Source organism: Callorhinus ursinus, unplaced genomic scaffold, assembly GCF_003265705.2.
Source record: "Callorhinus ursinus isolate GAN/ISIS: 27379988/994484 unplaced genomic scaffold, GSC_fseal_2.0 scaffold143, whole genome shotgun sequence".
NCBI lineage: Eukaryota > Metazoa > Chordata > Mammalia > Carnivora > Otariidae > Callorhinus > Callorhinus ursinus.
The window spans coordinates 192,313-211,395 of record NW_027397205.1 but is presented as its reverse complement, the minus strand read 5'-3'; the positions used below and the strand labels follow the sequence as shown (position 1 = coordinate 211,395).

The following is a 19,083-nucleotide window of genomic DNA, read 5'->3' as shown; positions in this document are numbered from 1 at the left end:
TTTCCACTTCCCCATCCAAAGTTGTACCCACTCTCATACCAATCTATACAGATGTGGTGCGATTTTCCCCTCCTTTCCTTGATTCCAGTGTTGTCAAACCCTAAAGCAGCCTGGAGGCTGTCCTAGGAATAAGTAAAAATAAAGGAGAGAATGGAGCCTGACTGCTAGATAGATTAAGAGGGCGCGCTGACCTCTGATGCAAATATCTCTCTTACCATAAGAATTCCATTTGTCTGTTTCCTGTCTCCTTGTCCCTGCTCTCAGGTCTTCTCCTTCCCTTCAGAGCCAATCCACACCTACCCCAATATTCTTAGTATCTCCTGCAGGAAATGGACAAGGGATGCTGTGGCAGTGTGCAAATCTGGCAGCAAGCAGGAGAGGTGGAGGAGGTCCCAGACCCACGAGCATCAAAGACACTTGCCATGACCTTACTCTATAGTACTCCCCTGATTTACCCACCTTCACACCAACCTCCAGAGATTTGAACCAGTCTCCTCCTCTCTCCTTTACAGAAGTGAGCAGCCTTAAACCAGGTCTATGGACAGACACAAAGGCAAAACATTCAGGAAATAATGGTAGCAACTGAGTGCTTGGTGGACTGACCAACACCAAAGAGAAGAGTATCCATATTATCTTCTAACATTTAGGGTCCTGTTGATAGAATATTCTCATTCAATTTAGGCCCTCTGTTTCACGGTTCTGGATAACAACTCTTCCCATTATTCCCTTCTCCAATTAAGAGGATTCACCACTAGGTGTTCACACTCCTTTGTGCTGTACTACAGAAATGGGGGAAAATACACAGCACATTCCAGAAAACAGCATGTGCAGTGGCCCTTGTAATTATGACTTGTGTCTCACCCTCACCTCCTAGCCCATCTTTTCCTACCACGAATTTTCAGTGGTGAGGAAGGCAAGGGAAGTGCTTCAAAAGCTAATACAAAGGGGAATTTTAGAAGGTATTCCTGGACGCCTGACCTGTCCTGGTCCCGGTCACCCCACCCCAATTCAGCTTTCCACTCAATGGCTGCTGCCCATCCCCCCTAGCCCCACACACCTCCAGAAATCCAGGCCATTGTCCTCCTCCTCCTTTTTCTCAAGCCTCTCCTCTACAGATGCACCCTGCGGGAGGAAACCGCCAGACCTACTGCGCAGAGAGAAGACTTTGGCTTCAACCAGATACCTGTGGGAAAGGACAGCGCCCAGGGCGCGGGACCCAACAGGCCCCTTTCCAGAATCAGGGCCCGGAGTAGCCGACGCCACCGGCCACCCGCTCCCGCCAGATGGGCACAGAGCTCGGACGCCATCCCGCCCCCCCGCCCCGGCGGCCTCCCTGGGCGCCCCCCACCCCAGCTCCGGCTCCGCCATTTCTTCCGCAGCAGCCTCCCCCCACAGCTCTCTCCCGGCACAGGCACCGTCGACGGCGGGTCGCGGGCGCCTGGAAAGCTGGCCGCGGAGTGGCGGGAGCAGTTCGCCTCCAGAGGATCCGAGGGAGCCTCTCCGGCCAGCCCCGGTGCCCGGGGGCCCGGCCCGCGCCAGTCGCCGCCTCTCCTCGCCAGGGGTCCCGCGGCGCTGCGCACCTCTCTCAGGGAGATCGCCTCCTCCTGGCCAGGCTGCCAGGGTCTGGGGTCCGGGAAGGCTGGAAGCCGGGAGACAGTGGGGGGTCCCCCCGCCTCCCCCCACGACACCCCCACTTGCCTTCACAGGCTCAAGGTGCAGGTCGTTGGCCTCCCCCCTCCTCTCGGAGCTCCTCACTCGGATTCCCACCGCCTTGCGTGCGGCCAGAATCGCAAAGAGGCGTCCCGCCCCCCGCGCCGCTGCACCAAACTGGGCAGGGGCTGCGCAGGATGCGGCACGAAACGCTCGCGGCGAGGGTGTCGGGAAGGGGGGCGGAGGGATACGACACGAATGGGCTCGACGCCCCCTCCCCGGCCCACCCTAGTTCCGACCCAAAGGGGGCGGGGCCGGGAGGAGCCCCAGCCTAAGGGGCGGGCTCACAGCAGCGCGCCTCTGCAGACCTCCGCGGCGACCACCCCCTCATTGCTGGCCCTGCAATCTATGGGACCCGGGGAGGGTTGGCGGTGGGGGCTAGGATCCAGGGGTCGGGGGCGGCGGGGCGGGGAAGGTGCGCTGCCGGCAGCAGCGGATGGATATCAGCCGCCCCTCGGTGTGTGAGAGCCCCCAGACTGCTCAGTGTCTGTCCACTTCCCTCTCCCCCATTCTGTCCACCATCCTAACTGGAGGCCGGTGGGCCAGGGCCTGTCAGGACAGCAGGCTGCGAGGCGAAAGGCGACCTAGGGCCAGACTGCCCCGGAGGTTCTGGGGTGGGTGGCCGTCCCACGTTCTTCCTTCACTGCTTCGCGAGGCCACTGAAGGGAGGAAGATGGGAGGGGGGCCCCCACGAGGCCTCACCACTGCGCCTTTTCTAAAGGAAGGCAGATCTACACCTCTACCCCGAGAAAACCAACCACTGCTCTGCCTCCCTTCTTTCTGCCACACTGCTGTTTTCCCCCCACTCAAACTGGCAACATGCTTTTGCCATTTCGCAGTCCCCACAGTTGCCCAAAGAGGGCCTTTTTTCGCCAGGCACGACCCGCACTGGGTCCTAGGATATTTCCTGTCTGTTGCCCCCATGGCCAGGGGTCGGGCTTGTCCTGGCTCTTCTTCAACTGCCCTATCAAGTCTTCTCTGCATGCAGTCACATCCAAGCTCTCATGATCTTCGGCCGTGTGGAAACGTGGCAGGGAGTAGAACCAGCTTGGATCTCAGCCACTTGCCATACACACCTGTCTAGTTTCCCCAGCCATTCTTTGGAGGAAGGCCCCATCATGTACCTACTTCCCAAGTCAGCACCTGGTGGTTTTTGAATCCTCTGATTCCTTTACCCCTACATCCTTCCTCTAGTCTCGAGCCCTTCCTTTCTGTGCTCCACGGGGCAAACAGAGCAACGTGTTTAAGCACGTGGTTGAGCACCAACCTGCTGGTGCCCATTTTAAACCCAATTAAATGGCACTTTCACTGTGATAGGCTGAATAAAGGTCCCTCAATGATGTCCACATCCTATTCTCCAGAACCTGTAAATATGTGATGTTACAGGGCAAAGGAGAAGTAAAGATGGCTGATCGAAGTGAGATTGCTCATCAGCTGAATTTAAAATAAAAATATGCTGGGTCTCTTCCTGGCCAATGTAATTACAAAAGTACTTCAAATGTGGAAGAAGTAGGCAGAAGAGTCAGTGTCACATCACAGTAGCATGAGAAAGACTGGATAGGCCATTGCTGGCTTTGAAGATGAAACAAAGCCAGGGCCCAAGGAATGCAGGCAGCTTCCAGAAGCTGGAAGAGGCAAGAAAAGCAGATTCTCCCTAGGATCCCTCAGAGAAATGAAGCCTGACCATCACCTTCATTTCAGACCAGGGAGGTCCTTTTTGTATTCCCAACATCAAGGCTGTAAGCTAATACATTTGTGTTATTTTGAGTCGCCAAGAATGTGGTAATGTGTTACAGCAGCAGTAGGAACTAAATTTACTCACCATCTTGACTTGAAAGTCCATCCCCCTTGACTTACTTTACTTGGCCTTCAGCCCCTGGGAAGATCAATTCCGGGGGCTCATCTCTTACCCCTATAACCACCTTCTCCAGCAATCCCCTGTCTTTGTTTTCTAAAGAAAAGAGACTTTTGCAATGGCCTCTGAGGTTCATCTTGGACAAAGTCCCCACTTGCTGAAAATCACTGACGCTTTTGAGGATGAAAAGGGAACTATAATTTTACCATGAATTTTCATATATTTTCATTTCAGCTTTTATTTGTTTTTAAACATTTGTTGTAACTATGCAATATTTAGGTGATAAAAAACCATCTGGAGATGATTCTATACAGTATCTGGACTGACAATGGATGTCAATTATCAGAGGAGGGCTGCTTTTACTGTGCTGTTTAAATGACTTTAGCTGAACTGTGGATCATTTTTTTCTTTATTCCACAGCATACTATCTTGGGTGAATGCCAGGCTTGAAGAAGGGAGTCTGAGCTCTGCTGGGATCTGTGGGTGTGTGTGAATCTCCTTGCCTCCCTGAACTGTTCTTTCACTTTCTTAAAGTCTCTGGTGCCTTTCATTCATTCAAGAAATACACATGAATACCTTCTTTATCCTAGGCACTGGAGATATGGTAGAAACACAAATGAAAGAAATCTCTGTTCTTGTGGAAGCTACATTTACTTGTAGTTTCTTTCTTATTTAAATTCTTATCCTAGAATTTTATGGTCATACCAGCATAATGTTGTCTGGTAATTCTCAAGATGATCCAGTATTGAATTCAAGATATTTATTGACAGGGGAGTGAACCTACCACAAGCTGAGAGAGTACACTATGAAACTTTGAAATTTTGTTGGACAATTTGTTCTCATTTCATTTACTGAACAGGCCGTATGGCTGTTAAATAGTTATTAAACTGAGAAAAGTCCTCTTTTAAGCTCTGCATGTTAGCATTTTATGTGTATATATCAGATTACTTAAATGTCATCTTTAATATCAGAGAGCATATAAAGGATTGAAACAGGATGCTGACCTATGTCTTTGTGGCTGCTAAGTAATAGTCTATTTACTTCCTTCTCAAATGGATTCTGGTCTGATTACAACAGCCATAGTTTCACTCCCCAGTGTCACCACTAGCACCTGTATAACATGGACTAGCCTCTGAAATCTAAATTTCTGTAGTGTAAGTACTTGCCATTGAACTTTTGATTGCCAAGACATCCACTTCAAAAGACATCCATTATACTATATATAGAAAACTCTAAAGAGTCCAGTAAGAATGGTTAGAACTGATAAAGAAATTCAGTAAAGTCAAAGGATACAAAATCAATGTATGGAAATCTTGCATTACTATACAGCAATAATGAAGCAGCAGAAAGAGAAATTGCAAAAACAATCCCATTTACAATTGCACCAAAATAATAAGATACCCAGGAATAAACCTAACCAAAGATGTGAAAGACCTGTACTCTGAAAACTATAAAACACTGATGAAAGAAGTTGAAGACAACATGAGGAAATGGAAAGAAATTCCATGCTCATGGATTGGAAGAACAAATATTGTTAAAATGTCTATACTACCCAAAACAATCTACACATTTAATGCAATCTTTACCAAAATACAACAGTAATCTTCACAGAACTAGAACAAACAATTCTAAAATTTGTATGTAGCCATGAAAGACCCCAAATATCCAAAGCAACCTTGAAAAGGAAAAGCAAAGCTGGAGGCCTCATAATTCTGGACTTCAAGTTATATTACAAAGCTATAGTAGTCAAAACAGTATGGTACTGGCACACAAATAGACACAGAGAGCAACAGAACAGAATAGAGAGCCCAGAAATAAACCCATAACTATATGGTCAATTAGTCTTCAACAAAGGAGGCAAGATTATCCAGTGGGAAAAAGATAGTGTTTTCAAAAAATGGTGTTGGGAAAACTGGACAGCAACATGCAAAAGATAGAAACTGGATCACTTCCTTTCATCATATATAAAAATAAGTCCAAAATGGATTAAAGACCTAAATGTGAGACCTGAAACCATAAAAATCCTAGAAGGGAACACAGGTAGTAACTTCTCTGACATCGGCCATAACAAGTTTTTTCTAGTTAGGTCTCCTAAGGCAAGGGAAACAAAAGCAAAAATAAACTATTGGGACTACATCAACATAAAAGGTTCTGCACAGCAAAGGAAACAATCAACAAAACAGAATGGGAGAAGACATTTGCAAATGACATATCCAATAATGGGTTGGTATCCAAAATAGATAAAGAACTGATACCACTCAACATCTAAAAAACAAAAAATCAATTAAAAATGGGCAGAAGACATGAACAGATGTAGGGAGCAAAATGGAGTCTCTCATGTTAAGCAGGAGTCTGTGTCAAGCAGGGGCCTGTGTCAAGCAATGATGCACATAGTTAAAGATACTGCAGCCACAAGATATTGCTGGGATCAGCATCAGCTGACACCCCAGAACTGATAACAAATAGAACCAGAGGAGGTCTGCAGGGGCCCAAGACCAATTAAATTCCTTTAAAAAAGGGAGGATTTTTGCAGCAAAATGTCAGACTCCTCAGACATGACCCCTCTATGTCTGACCACTTAAAAAAGGCAATTGCCACCAAAGTCTCTGCCCAAATGATCTCTGAACTGAACTGAGATCCTTCACTGCTTGAACATAATAAGCAGTTAGTGCCAAGAGCTGACCTGGACTGGACCAAGACCTTATCTCAACTGCACACCCACAGACTGACTTCGTGTTTGGTTCATTAACTTCCTACACCCTTCTGTTATCTTGTTTGTTGTGTGGTTTGTCTTATGTTCTGCTCTGTGTGCTACTTAAGAAGCTAAATTTAATCACATGGTGAAATGTCACTGAGTTTGGAATCTGGAACCTGCTTTATAATTGTGATTAATTTTATCTTATGATTGAATAAAACTGACATTGTGGAAAGACACAAATTGTGTGCACCTTCATAGTGTGCTCATCATAACAGACATTTTCCCAAAAAGACATCCAGATGGCCAACAGACACATGAAAAACGCTCAACATCACTCATCATCAGGGAAATGTAAATGAAAACTACAATGCGATTTCACCTCACACCTGTCAAAATGGCTAAAATCAACAACAGAAGAAACAACATCATTTGGTGAGGATGTGAAGAAAAAGGAACCCTCAGTATTGTTGGCAGGAATTGCAAACTGGTTCAGCCACTGTGGAAAAAAGTATGGAAGTTCCTCAAAAAGTTAAAATAGAACTACTCTACAATCCAGCAGTCTCACTACTGGCTATTTACCCAAAGAATACAAAAACACCGATTTGTAGGGGTACATGCACCCCTATGTTTATAGCAGCATTATTTACAATAACCAAAATATGGAAGCAGCCTAAGTATCCATCGGTTGATGAATGGATAGAGAAAATGTGGTATATATACAATGTAAGATTATTCAGCCATAAAAAGATTGAAATCTTGCCATTTGCAATGACACGGATGGAGATAGAGAGTATAATGTTAAGCAAAATAACTCAATCAGAGAAATACCATATGATTTCACTCATAGATGTAATTTTAGAAACAAAACAAATGAGCAAAGGAAATAAAGAGAGACAAACCAAGAAACAGACTCTTAATTATAGAGAAAAAACTGATGGTTACCAGAGAAGTGGGTAGGAAGATGGGTTAGATAGGTGATGGGGATTAAGGAGTGCACTTGTGATGAGCACTGGGTGGTGTATGGAATTCTTGAATCACTAAATTGTACACCTGAAACTAATATAACACTGCATGTTAACTAACTGGAATTAAAATAAAAACTTAAAAAAAAAAGACATCCATCTTGAATAGACACGTGAGTCGGTGTATGACCCACCTACTAGCAAAACAACCAGATAAGGAACTTGGCCACTCCCATCCATGAAGTTACCTTTCAAAAATGCCCTACTGAGCCCTTGACTCATCCTGCTTTTTCCGTCCCAGCCCTAATTCCCACTCTCATGCCTTAAATTAGCCATAAGGAGTGTACTTGTGGAACCCTAGGCTCCCCATCCTCAGAGCCTAATAAGGGAAGAGTCCTAGGTCTGTTCTCCCTCCCACCCCCCACCATATGCTTGGGTCCTATGGAACAACTTTAGAACAAAATAATCCTCCAAGCATTAAGCCAGGGATACAGAAGAAGCTGTGCCCCCAGTTCCACCCCCACCTTCCATATACACACATGTGAACTTTCTAACTAGCATATCCCTTACTTGTGCAGGTCAAATGATTTCCTCTTGTCTCTCTCAATCATCGGAATCATGGACCTGCTTTTTGCCCATTTAAGTTAATTTGCCTTTCTTCTGTCCTTCATGTGCCTCAGGCAAACATTCCTTCTGGGATCTCCTTTTTGTCTAAGATTGAGCCAAAATCTGTGCATTCTTAGAATTTATCCATTCTCCTATCCCTGAGTTTCAGGAGCTTTACACAGGAACTCAAGTCCCTTGCATTAGGACAAGCAAGCTGGGTTGGATTCTTGTGAAGTAGCTGATGAAATTGGCTCAAGAGGCTTACGAGCCTCAGGGAAAGATCTCAGCCTGTGTCCACTACTTGAGACAAGGCACATCTAGAAAACCTGTGGGGAGGCCTGACCCAAGAATATTTTCAGGTCACATTTGGAGTGGGTTCTGCCTTAAGAGAATTTATCTTGAGGGAAAACAGAGCCAGGCACAATGACCTCAGTCCAGAAACAATGTCTTGTCATTAGGGGAGTATAGCTATTTTAATGGCCACACTGGGATTAGAACTTCTATTTTTGCCCGGTCTAGCAGACACCCTCAACTATATGTCTGTTACAACAAAGGCAGGTAAAACAAAACAAAACAAAAACAAAAACAACAACAACAAAAAGCAGGTTATCCCAGAAAAATTGTTGCAGATCCATTCTGTAACACTCTGGTGTGCAGATCCCATTTATAAAGTGTAACATAAAGAGGGGAAAATATATTCCTCTACAACATGGATTTAAAGTTTAGAGTAGTACTCAGCTCTGGCATCATGAAGACTCTGAGATGAGAAAATTAGAGGGAGCATTGGAGGGACTTAAGTGTTTGTGACAGTAAAGCTTAATGTGGCAACAACACCTGGAAAAATCATGTAAAAAGCATCAAAATTCAGGACATAGAAAATACCCCTTGAGGATTTCTAGAATTAAAGGGCTGGTAAGGTTAGGTTATTAACTTCGAAGGGATAAGAAATCCTGAATTTCCACAATGTCAGCAAATACCAACAGTTAACTGAATGTCAAATTACTTTTTAAAATAGAAAAAAATATATAAGTCCATGGTACATTTTGTATGTTTCTCATTACCTAACCATCATTTATTGCCTCACTATGACAGGGCATCATCAATGTCTGCTTCCAGACAGCAAAAATGGGGGGAGAAAAAGAGTAGAGGTAGTCCACACACTTCTCAAAATCCTTGGTCAAGAAATGCTTACAACATTTCCACTCACATTCGATTGACTGGAATTCAATCACCATTTATTTAAAATACTGTCTGTTCACAAGCCGGGACAACTAGATATCCACATGCAGAAGAATAAAGTTGTCTCAGCCGACCAGGAATACAGCAAAACTTCCTTGACTTGATAAAGAATATCTACAAAAACCCTATAGCTAACATCATACTTAATAGTGAAAAACTTAGAAGATTTACCATTAAGATCAGGAAAAAGCCAAGGATGTCCCTTCTCACCACTCCTTTTCAACATTGTACTGGAATTCCCAGTTGATGCATTAAGACCATGAAAGAATATAAAAGGAATACAAATTGGGAAGAAGAAATATAATTGCCTTTATTTGCAGGTGATATGATTGTCTATATAGAAAACCTGAAAGAATAGACAAAAAACAATCTTGGAAGTAATAGGTGATACTAGCAAGGTTTGAGGATAGGGTTAATATACAAAAGTCAATTGCTTTCCTATATACCAGCAATGAGCAAGTGAAGCTTGAAATTAAAAACAACAATATCTTTTATATTACCACTCCAAAAAAGGACGTACATAGGTATAAATCTAACAAGTATATACAAGATCTATATGAGGAAAACTACAAAACTCTGATGAATGAAATCTCAGAAGAACTAAATAAATGGAGAGATATTCCATGTTCATGGATAGGAAGACTCAAGATGTCAGTCCTTCCCAACCGGGTCTATAGATTCAATGCAATCCCAATCAAAATCCCAGCAAGTTATTTTATGGATATTGACAAGCTGAGACTAGTGTTATGAAGAGGCAAAAGACCCAAAATAGCTAACTCAATATTGAAGGAGAAGAACAGAGTCAGAGGACTGATATTACCTGACTTCAAGACTTATTATAAAGTTACAGTAATCAAGATGGTGTGATATTGACAAAAGATTGGACAAATAGATCAATGGAACAGAATAAAAAGTCCAGAAATGTATAGACATAGAGTCAATCTTTGACAAAGGGGCAAAGGCATATGATGGAGCAAAGATAGTCTTTCCAAAAGATGGTGCTGGAAGAAATGAACATGCACATGCAAGAAACTGAATTTAGACACAGACCTCACACCCTTCCAAAATTAATTCGAAATGATCACAGAGCTAAATATGAAAAGGAAAACTATAAAACTCCTAGAATATAGGAGAAAATTTGATGACTTTAAGTGTAATGATAACTTTTTAAAACAGTTTTATTGAGATATAACTGACATATTAAAAACTGCATATATTTAATATACACAATTTGGTTAGTTTGAATGCATACACTCGTGAAACCATCATCACAAAGTAATAACATATTTATTTCCTCCAAAAGTTTACTTGTGCCCTGTTGTTGTTGTTGTTATTGTAGTTATAAGAATACATAACACAAGGAGGCGGAGCAAGATGGCGGAGGAGTAGGAGACCTAGATTTCGTCTGGTCTCAGGAATTCAGCTGAATAGGGATCAAACCATTCTGAACACCTACGAACTCAACAGGAGACCGAAGAAGAGAGTAGCAACAACTCTCTGAACAGAAAAGTGACCACTTTCTGGAAGGTAGGACGTGCGGAGAAGTGAATCCGAGGCGAGATTCGGGAGGATAGACGGCGGGGGAGGGGCCTCCGCCGGCCGCTTCTGGCAAGTCCTAGAGCCGCGGAGCACAAAATCGGAACTTTTAGAAGTTGGCTCGTCGGAGGGACGTCGCTGCAGTGGCTAAGCGGGGGGTGGAATCCTCCCGGGACAGTGTGGTCTCAGGACCCTCGGGGTCACAGAGAGACCGGGGGTGCCTGAGTGCGCCAGAGCTCCCAGGTATCGGAGCGGGGAAGCCGGCTGCAGAGACGGAGCAGAGTCGCGGGCTCTCAGCTCGGGGTGGCCATAGACTGTGACCCGCGGCCCAGTCGGGCCACTGCTCCTCCAGCAGGGACCCAACAGGCGGCAGAGCCAGGAAGACTCCCCTTCCTTCCCGGGGAGGAGCGGTGCGGGAACGCACTGCAGGGATCTGCTGGGTTTGGAGACTCTGCGCGGGGTCGGGTGCCAGAGATAGCAACGCTCGGTCACAGGCCGGGTGAGCGCGGGGCGCGGCCGGAGACCGGGGACACGGAAGTGACTGCTTTTCTCTGGGGGCACACTGAGGAGCGGGGCCCCGAGTTCTCGGCTCCTCCGGGTAGAGATTGGGAGGCCACCATTTCTGCCCTGGTCCTCCAAGGCTGTACGGAGAGCTTGCAGGGAACAAAAGCTCCTGAGAGCAAACCGGAGCAGCTTCCTTAGCCCGGACCGACAAGGGCGGGGCAATTCCGCCTCCGGCAAAGACATTTGGAAACCACAGCAACAGGCCCCTCCCCCAGAAGATCAGCACAAACAGCCAGCAAGCCAAGACCAAGTTGATCGATCAAGGAGAACGGGAGAACTCCAGCGCTAGGGGAATACTGCACATAGATTCATGGCTTTTTTTTTTTTTTTTTAACCATGATTCATTATTTCATCAAAGTTAATTTTTGTTGACTGTTTTTTTTATTTTTCTTTTTCCCTTTTTTTTAACCAACATCTTATCAATCCCTTTTTAAAAAAAAAAAAAATTTCTCATTTTTCATTTTTAGAGTCATATTTTATCCCTTCATAGTAGTAACCCTTATTTTTGGCATATATATATAAGTTGTTCTCTCTTTAAAATTTTGAGGTACAGTTTCTTCTAACAGATCAAAATATACCCTAAATCACTAGTGTATGGCTTTGTTCTAGTCTCCTGCCTGATCACATTCTCTCCCTTTTTCCTTTTTTTTTTTCTTTTCTTAAATCTTCTTTCCTTTTTCAAACAACTTATCTTACCAAGTCCTTTTATAAAACCTTTTATAATTTTCATCTTTACAGTCATCTTCCATCCCTTCATTGTATCAACCCTTATTTTGTACATATATGTCTTTCTTCCTTTAAAATTTTAGGAGGCACTTTTTTCTAACAGACCAAAATACGCCCAAAATCTAGTGTGTGGCACTGATCTATGCACTAGCCTGATCATATTTGATCATATTCTGCTATTTTTGTATTGTTTTGTTTTTGTTTTTATCTTTTTTTTTCTTTTTTCTCTTTCTTTTTTCTCTTTCTTTTTTCTTTCTTTCCCTTTCTTTTCCCCTGGTTTCAGGTCTTTTCTGATTTGTATACAGTATATTTGCTGGGGATGTTGTAAACCTGTTAGCATTTCGTTCTCTCATTCATCTATTCTCCTCTGGACAAAATGACAAGACGAAAGAAATCACCTCAGCAAAAAGAACAAGAGGTACTACCATCAGCCAGGGACCTACTCAATACAGACATTAGTATGATGTCGGACCTAGAGTTCAGAATCATGACTTTAAAGATACTAGCTGGGCTTGAAAAAAACGTGGAAGTTATTAGAGAAACCCTTTCTGGAGAAATAAAAGAACTAAAATCTAACCAAATCGAAATCAAAAAGGCTATTGATAAGGTGCAATCCAAAATGGGGGCACTAACTGCTAGGATAAATGAGGCAGAAGAGAGAATCAGTGATATAGAAGACCAAATGATGGAAAATAAAGAGGCTGAGAAAAAGAGAGAGAAACAACTACAGGATCACGAGGGCAGAATTCGAGAGATAAGTGATACGATAAGACGAAACAACATTAGAATAATTGGGATCCCAGAAGAAGAAGAAGAGAGAGAGAGGGGGGCAGAAGGTATATTGGAGCAAATTATAGCAGAAAACTTCCCTAATGTGAGGAAGGAAACAGGCATTAAAATCCAGGAGGCACAGAGAACCCCTCTCAAAATCAATAAAAATAGGTCAACACCCCGACATCTAATAGTAAAACTTACGAGTCTCAGAGACAAAGAGAAAATCCTGAAAGCAGCTCGGGAGAAGAGATATGTAACCTACAATGGTAGAAACATTAGATTGGCAACAGACCTATCCACAGAGACGTGGCAGGCCAGAAAGGACTGGCAAGATATCTTCAGAGCACTAAACGAGAAAAATATGCAGCCAAGAATACTATATCCAGCTAGGCTATCACTGAAAATAGAAGGAGAGATAAAAAGCTTCCAGAACAAACAAATACTAAAGGAATTTGCAAACACGAAACCAGCCCTCCAAGAAATATTGAGAGGGGTCCTCTAAGCAAAGAGAGAACCTAAAAGCAGCAAAGAGCAGAAACGAACACAGACAACAGACAGTTAACAGTCACCTTACAGGTAATACAATGGCACTAAATTCATACCTTTCAATAGTTACCCTGAATGTAAATGGGCTCAATGCCCCAATCAAAAGACACAGGCTATCAGATTGGATTAAAAAACAAGACCCATCAATATGCTGTCTGCAAGAGACTCATTTTAGACGCAAAGACACCCCCAGATTGAAAGTGAGGGGGTGGAAAACCATTTACCATGCTAATGGACACCAAAAGAAAGCTGGGGTGGCAATCCTTATGTCAGACAAACTAGATTTTAAACCAAAGACTGTAATAAGAGATGAGGAAGGACACTATATCCTACTTAAAGGGTCTATCCAACAAGAAGATCTAACAATTGTAAATATCTATGCCCCGAACATGGGAGCAGCCAATTATATAAGGCAATTAATAACAAAAGCAAAGAAACACATTGACAACAATACAATAATAGTGGGGGACTTTAACACCCCCCTGACTGAAATGGACAGATCATCTAAGCAAAAGATCAACAAGGAAATAAAGACTTTAAATGACACACTGGACCAAATGGACTTCACAGACATATTCAGAACATTCCATCCCAAAGCAACGGAATACACATTCTTCTCTAGTGCCCATGGAACATTCTCCAGAATTGATCACATCCTAGGTCACAAATCAGGTCTCAATCGGTACCAAAAGATTGGGATCATTACCTGCATATTTTCAGACCACAATGCTTTGAAACTAGAACTCAACCACAAGAGGAAAGTCGGAAAGAACTCAAATACATGGAGGCTAAAGAGCATCCTACTAAAGAATGAATGGGTCAACCAAGAAATTAAAGAAGAATTAAAAAAATTCATGGAAACCAATGAAAATGAAAACACAACTGTTCAAAATCTTTGGGATACAGCAAAGGCGGTCCTGAGAGGAAAGTATATAGCAATACAAGCCTTTCTCAAGAAACAAGAAAGGTCTCAAATACACAACCTAACCCTACACCTAAAGGAGCTGGAGAAAGAACAGCAAATAAAGCCTAAACCCAGCAGGAGAAGAGAAATCATAAAGATCAGAGCAGAAATCAATGAACTAGAAACCAAAAGAACACTAGAACAGATCAACGAAACTAGGAGCTGGTTCTTTGAAAGAATTAACAAGATTGATAAACCCCTGGCCAGACTGATCAAAAAGAAAAGAGAAATGACCCAAATCAACAAAATCATGAATGAAAGAGGAGAGATCACAACCAACACCAAAGAAATACAAACAATTATAAGAACATATAATGAGCAACTCTATGCCAGCAAATTAGAGAACCTGGAAGAAATGGGTGCATTCCTAGAGATGTATCAACTACCAAAATTGAACCAGGAAGAAATAGAAAACCTGAACAGACCTATAACCACTAAGGAAATTGAAACAGTCATCAAAAATCTCCCAAGAAACAAAAGCCCAGGGCCAGACGGCTTCCCTGGGGAATTCTATCAGACATTTCAAGAAGAATTAATACCTATTCTCCTGAAACTGTTCCAAAAAATAGAAATGGAAGGGAAACTTCCAAACTCATTTTATGAGGCCAGCATTACCTTGATCCCAAAACCAGACAAAGACCCCATCAAAAAAGAGAATTACAGACCAATATCCTTGATGAACATGGATGCAAAAATTCTCACCAAAATACTAGCCAATAGGATCCAACAGTACATTAAAAGGATTATTCACCATGACCAAGTGGGATTTATTCCTGGGCTGCAAGGCTGGTTCAACATCCGCAAATCAATCAACGTGATACAATACATTAACAAAAGAAAGAACAAGAATCATATGATCCTCTCAATAGATGCAGAAAAAGCATTTGACAAAGTACAACATCCTTTCTTGATCAAAACTCTTCAGAGCATAGGGATAGAGGGTACATACCTCAATATCATAAAAGCCATCTATGAAAAACCTACAGCGAGTATCATTCTCAATGGGGAAAGGCTGAGAGCCTTTCCCCTAAGGTCAGGAACGCGGCAGGGATGTCCACTCTCACCACTGCTATTCAACATAGTATTAGAAGTCCTAGCCACAGCAATCAGACAACAAAAAGAAATCAAAGGCATCCAAATCGGCAAAGAGGAAGTCAAACTCTCACTCTTTGCAGATGATATGATACTGTACGTGGAAAACCCAAAAGACTCCACCCCCAAACTGCTAGAACTCATACAGAAATTCAGTCAAGTAGCAGGATATAAAATCAATGCACAGAAATCAGTGGCATTCCTATACACCAACAACAAGACAGAAGAGAGACAAATCAAGGAGTCTATCCCATTTACAATTGCACCCAAAACCATTAGATACCTAGGAATAAATCTAACCAAAGAGGCAAAGGATCTGTACTCAGAAAACTATAAAATACTCATGAAAGAAATTGAAGAAGACACAAAGAAATGGAAAAACGTTCCATGCTCATGGATTGGGAGAATCAACATTGTGAAGATGTCAATGCTACCTAGAGCAATCTACACATTCAATGCAATCCCCATCAAAATACCAACCACTTTTTTCAAAGAAATGGAACAAATAATCCTAAAATTTGTATGGAACCAGAAGAGACCCCGAATAGCCAGAGGAATACTGAAAAAGAAAAGCAAAGCTGGCGGCATCACAATTCCGGACTTCCAGCTCTATTACAAAGCTGTCATCATCAAGACAGTATGGTACTGGCACAAAAACAGACGCATAGATCAATGGAACAGAATCGAGAGCCCAGAAATGGACCCTCAACTCTATGGTCAACTTATTTTTGACAAAGCAGGAAAGAATGTCCAATGGCAAAAAGACAGTCTCTTCAACAAATGGTGTTGGGAAAATTGGACAGCCACATGCAGAAGAATGAAACTGGACCATTTCCTTACACCACACACAAGAATAGACTCCAAATGGTTGAAAGACCTAAACGTGAGACAGGAGTCCATCCAAATCCTAAAGGAGAACACAGGCAGCAACCTTTTCGACCTTAGCCGCAGCAACTTCTTCCTAGAAACATCGCCAAAGGCACGGGAAGCCAGGGCAAAAATGAACTATTGGGATTTCATCAAGATAAAAAGCTTTTGCACAGCAAAAGAAACAGTCCACAAAACCAAAAGACAACCGACAGAATGGGAGAAAATATTTGCAAACGACATATCAGATAAAGGGCTAGTATCCAAAATCTATAAAGAACTTATCAAACTCAACACCCAAAGAACAAATAATCCAATCAAGAAATGGGCAGAAGACATGAACAGACATTTCTCCAAAGAAGACATCCAAATGGCCAACAGGCACATGAAAAAGTGCTCAACATCACTCGGCATCAGGGAAATCCAAATCAAAACTTCAATGAGATACCACCTCACACCCGTCAGAATGGCTAAAATTAACAAGTCAGGGAACGACAGATGTTGGCGGGGATGTGGAGAAAGGGGAACCCTCCTACACTGTTGGTGGGAATGCAAGCTGGTGCAACCCCTCTGGAAAACAGTATGGAGGTTCCTCAAACAGTTGAAATTAGAGCTACCGTTTGATCCAGCAATTGCACTACTGGGTATTTACCACAAAGATACAAATGTAGGGACCCGAAGGGGTACATGTACCCCAATGTTTATAGCAGCAATGTCCACAATAGCCAAACTGTGGAAAGAGCCAAGATGCCCATCGACAGATGAATGGATAAAGAAGATGTGGTATATATACACAATGGAATATTATGCAGCCATCAAACGGAATGAGATCTTGCCATTTGCAACGACGTGGATGGAACTGGAGGGTGTTATGCTGAGTGAAATAAGTCAATCAGAGAAAGACATGTATCACATGACCTCACTGATATGAGGAATTCTTATTCTCAGGAAACAAACTGAGTGTTACTGGAGTGGTTGGGGGTGGGAGGGATGGGATGGCTGGGTGATAGACATTGGGGAGGGTATGTGCTACGGTGAGCGCTGTGAATTGTGCAAGACTGTTGAATCACAGATCTGTACTTCTGAAACAAATAACGCAACATATTTTAAGAAAAAAGGAAAAGAAGAAGATAACAGGAGAGGAAGAAAAGGGGAGTATGTCAGAGGGGGAGACGAACCATGAGAGATGATGGACTCTGAAAAACAAACTGAGGGTTCTAGAGGGTAGGGGGGTGGGGGGATGGGTTAGCCTGGTGATGGGTATTGAGGAGGGCACGTTTTGCATGGTGCACTGGGTGTTATGAACAAACAATGAATCATGGAACACTGCATCAAAAACTAATGATGTAATATATGGTGATTAACATAACAATAAAAAATTAAAAAAAAAAGAATACATAACACAAGATCCACCTTCTTAAGAATTATAATTCTATAATACATTATAATTATAATGTATTATAAGTATACATAACACAAGATGCACCTTCTTAACTAAATTTTAAGATTAACTAAATTATGATACTGTATCGTTAATTATAGGCATTATGTTGTACCATTCTCTAGGACATATTCATCTTGCACAATTGAAGCTTTATACATCCTCAACAACTCCCCATTTCTCCCTCCCCCCAACCCCTGGCAACCACCACTCTATTCTCTGCATCTATGAGTTTGACAATTTTAGATATCACATACATGTGGAATCTATCACAGTCATGATGTGGAATCATGTGGTATTTGTCCTTCTGTGACTGCCTTATTTCACTTAGCACAATGTCCTACAGGTTCACCCATGTTGTCACAAATGGCAGGACTTCCTTCTCTTTTAAGGCTTAATAATATTCAATTCTAGGTATATCATATTTTCTTTATTATCCATTTGTCAATGGACATTTGGATCCAATATCTTGGATATTGTGAATAATGCTGCAATAAATAAGAGAACAGAAATCCTTTTGAGATCTTGATTTCAATTTTTTTGGATGTATAACCAGATGTGGAATTGCTAGATGATATGGTAGTATATATATATATATATGTATATATATACATATATATATATATATTTGTATGTATGTATGTATCTATGTATTTATTCATGTGTGTATGTTTTAGGAACCTCCATACAGTATTCTATAGTGGCTGCACCATTTTACATTGCCACCAATGATGTGTAAGTATTCCAATTTCTTCAAATCCTTGCTAATTGATTACCACTTGTGACTTTTTTTTTTTTATAATAGCCATCCTAACAGGTATGAGGTAATATCTCATTTTGGTTTTGATTTGCATTTCCCTGGTGGTTAGTGATGTTGGGCACCTATTCATATAAATGTATGCCATTTGTATGTCTTCTTTTATTTTTTAAATTCTTTATTTAAATTCAATTTAGTTGACACATATTGTATTATTAGTTTCAGGGGCAGAATTTAGTAATTCATCAGTTGCATACAACACCCAGTGCTCATTACATTGAGTGCCCTCCTTAATGCTCATCACCCAATTATTGCTTCCCCCCACCTACCTCCCCTCCAGAAACCTGTTTGTTTCTTAAAATTCAGCATCTCTTATGGTTTGCCTCCCTCTCAGTTTTCACCTTGTTTTATTTTTCCTCCCCTTCCCCTATGTTCATCTATTTTGTTTCTTAAAGTCTACATATGAGTGAAATCATATGGTATTTGTCTTTCTCTGACTGACTTATTTTGCTTAGCATAATACCCTCTAGTTCTATCCACAACATTGCAAATGGCAAGCTTTCATTCTTTTTGATGGCTGCGTAATATTCCATTGTGTGTATGTATGTATGTATGTATGTGTGTGTGTGTGTGTGCATACACACACACACACATACACCACATCTTCTTTATCCATTCATCTGTTGATGGACATCTGGGCTCTTTCCATATTTTGGCTATTGTGGACATTGCTGCTACATTGGGAT

General features: G+C 42.2%; 2 protein-coding genes across 8 annotated transcripts in view; both read right to left on the bottom strand.

Annotated features, from left to right (window-relative positions):
- Positions 1-1,838, bottom strand: part of GPRASP3 (G protein-coupled receptor associated sorting protein family member 3) — an 84,174-nt gene extending 82,336 nt beyond the window's left edge. For all 4 annotated transcript variants that reach the window (XM_073890370.1, XM_025855357.2, XM_073890372.1 and 1 more), the window contains exon 1: positions 1,699-1,838. The gene's annotated coding sequence lies outside the window, so the exon portion shown is untranslated. The remainder of the gene's footprint in view (positions 1-1,698) is intronic.
- The window catches only part of GPRASP1 (G protein-coupled receptor associated sorting protein 1), a 37,358-nt gene that overhangs the window by 4,946 nt on the left and 13,329 nt on the right, over positions 1-19,083 (bottom strand). The window contains exons 2-5 of one of the 4 annotated variants that reach the window (XM_025855347.2): positions 1,058-1,122; positions 460-535; positions 216-320; positions 40-122 (exon numbers count right to left, since the gene is read on the bottom strand). The gene's annotated coding sequence lies outside the window, so the exon portion shown is untranslated. Of the gene's footprint in view, positions 1-39; positions 123-215; positions 321-459; positions 536-1,057; positions 1,148-1,698; positions 1,837-19,083 lie in introns of those variants that run through there. The other 3 variants (XM_073890367.1, XM_025855346.2, XM_073890368.1) reach the window with 3 other exon arrangements.